The 2,772-nt window shown below is 37.4% G+C and overlaps 1 non-coding gene across 1 annotated transcript; it reads left to right on the top strand.

Moving 5' to 3' along the window:
- The first annotated feature begins 620 nt into the window (after positions 1–620).
- LOC112700585 (small nucleolar RNA R71) lies at positions 621–728 on the top strand. The gene has a single exon (XR_003153490.1). It is a non-coding gene; the product is annotated as a small nucleolar RNA R71 (small nucleolar RNA).
- Positions 729–2,772: the final 2,044 nt, after the last annotated feature.

Here is a 2,772-nt window from a genome sequence, read left to right as displayed (position 1 = left end):
TAGTTTCAGTCATGAAACTTTGAGTGGTTTTGATCAGATCAGAGACCATGGTTGCTAAGTCAGAGGTATTCTGCTAGGACTCCTGTCTGTTGCTGAAGATGATGGGAAAGGCTTGTATTGCTAAACCTGTTCTTCACCATTATTGTTATTGAACCTTGTTGAGGTCTTGTTGATCTTCATGAAAGATTTGGATGATTCCTCCATGAAGGATTGTAGGTGTTTCCATAGGTTCTCCCATGTAATTCACCTCTTCCATTGAAGGGTTCTCAGGATCATAAGCTTCTTCCTCAGATGAAGCTTCCTTAGTACTGCTTGGTGCATTTTGCATTCCAGACAGACTTTGAGAAATCATATTGACTTGTTGGTCAATATTTTGTTCTGAGCCAAATGGCATTCAGAGTGTCAATCTCAAGAACTCCTTTCTTTTGACTAGTCCCATTGTTCACAGGATTTCTTTCAGAAGTGTACATGAATTGGTTATTTGCAACCATTTCAATCAGTTCTTGAGCCTCAGTAGGCGTCTTATTCAGATGAAGAGATCCTCCAGAAGAGCTATCCAAGGACATCTTGGACAGTTCAGAGAGACCATCATAGAAAATGCCTATGATGCTCCATTCAGAAAGCATATCAGTGGGACACTTTCTGATCAATTGTTTGTATCTTTCCCAAGCTTCATAGAGGGATTCTCCTTCCTTCTGTCTGAAGGTTTGGACTTCCACTCTAAGCTTACTCAATTTTTGAGGTGGAAAGAACTTTGCCAAGAAGGCATTGACTAGCTTTTCCCAAGAATCCAGGCTTTCTTTAGGTTGAGAGTCCAACCATGTTCTAGCCTATCTCTTACAGCAAAAGGGAATAGCATCAGTCTATAGACCTCAGGGTCTACCCCATTAGTCTTGACTGTGTCACAGATTTGCAAGAATTCAGCTAAAAACTGATGAGGATCTTCCATTGGAAGTCCATGGAACTTGCAATTCTGTTGCATTAGAGAAACTAATTGAGGCTTAAGCTCAAAGTTGTTTGCTCCAATGGCAGGGATAGAGATGCTTCTCCCATAGAGTCGGGAGTAGGTGCAGTAAAGTCACCCAGCACCTTCCTTGCATTGTTGGCATTGTTGTTGTTTTCGGCTGCCATGTGTTCTTCTTCCTTGAAGAATTCGGTCAGGTGCTCTAAAGAGAGTTGTGCTTTGGCTTCTCTTAGCTTTCTCTTCAAGGTCCTTTCAGGTTCAGGATCAGCCTCAACAAGAATGCCTTTGTCTTTGCTCCTGCTCATAAGAAAGAGAAGGGACAAGAAGATGTGGAATCCTCTATGTCACAGTATAGAGATTCCTTTAGGTGTCAGAGGAAAAGAAGAGTAGAAGACAGGAGTGGAAAATTCGAACTTATCAGAGAGAATGGAGTTCGAATTTTGCATAAAGGATAGTGTTAGTCCATAAATAGAAGGATGTGAGAAGGAGGGAAGTGATTTTCGAAAATTAAGTGGAAATTTGAAAACATTTTTGAAAAACATTACTTAATTTTCGAAAATGAAAATGGAAAAGAAATCAGTGATTTTTGAAAAGATTTGAAATTAGAAATCAAAAAGATTTGATTGAAAGCTTAATTTGAAAAAAGATGTGATTAAAAAGATATGATTTGAAAACAATTTTAAAAGATATGATTTGAAAACATTTTAAAAAGATTTGATTTGAAAATTAAAAACTTGACTAACAAGAAAAGATATGATTCAAACATTAAACCTTTCTCAACAGAAAAGGCAACATACTTGAAATGTTAATCAAATCATTAATTGGTAGCAAGTATCTTTAAAAATGGAAAGAAATTGTTTTGAAAAAGATTTGATTGAAAAATTGATTTGAAAAAGATTTGATTTTGAAAAGATTTTGAAAACTTAAAAAAAATCTGATTTGGAAACAAAATCTTCCTCCCTAGCCATCCTGGCGTTAAACGCCCAGAATGGTATCCATTCTGGCGTTTAACGCCCAAATGCTACCCTTTTGGGCGTTAAACGCCCAACCAGGTACCCTGGCTGGCGTTTAAACGCCAGTCTGTCCTTCTTCACTGGGCGTTTTGAACGCCCAGCTTTTTCTGTGCAACTCCTCTGCTGTGTGTTCTGAATCTTCAATTCTCTGTATAATTGACTTGAAAAGACACAAATTAAAAATATTTTTGGATTTTTGATAATAAGGAAAAATCAAAATGCAACAGAATCAAATAACAATGCATGCAAGACACCAAACTTAGCAGTTTGTATGCTACTGACACTAACAGATGAAAATGCAAATGAGACACACTAGACATTCAAGTCAATAGAATTCAAAGATCAGAGCAAGTAAATCATCAAGAACATCTTGAAGATCACCAAGATACATGAATGCATGCAATTGACACCAAACTTATGATGAGACTCTAGACTCAAACAAGAAATATTTTTATGATTTTTAATTTTTTTTTTTGTGTTTTTCGAAAATGAAATGGAAAAGTATCAAAATTCTTAATGAGAATTCCAGGAATCAGTGCAATGCTAGTCTAAGACTTCGGTCCAGGAATTAGACATGGCTTCACAGCCAGCCAAGCTTTCAAAGAAAGCTTCGGTCCAAAACACTAGACATGGCCAAGGCCAGCCAAGCCTTAGCAGATCATTGCTCCAAGAGCAAGATTGATAGAAATCATCAAGCTCTGTGGTGATAAGTTGAAACCTCGGTCCAATGAGATTAGACATGGCTTTCAGCCAGCCAGATTTCAACAAATCATCATGAAACTCTAGAACTCATCT

This window comes from Arachis hypogaea, chromosome 6 (assembly GCF_003086295.3).
Source record: "Arachis hypogaea cultivar Tifrunner chromosome 6, arahy.Tifrunner.gnm2.J5K5, whole genome shotgun sequence".
Classification (NCBI taxonomy): Eukaryota; Viridiplantae; Streptophyta; class Magnoliopsida; order Fabales; family Fabaceae; genus Arachis; species Arachis hypogaea.
Note: the sequence above shows the minus strand (reverse complement) of the source record. Positions and strands in the feature narration are given on the sequence as shown.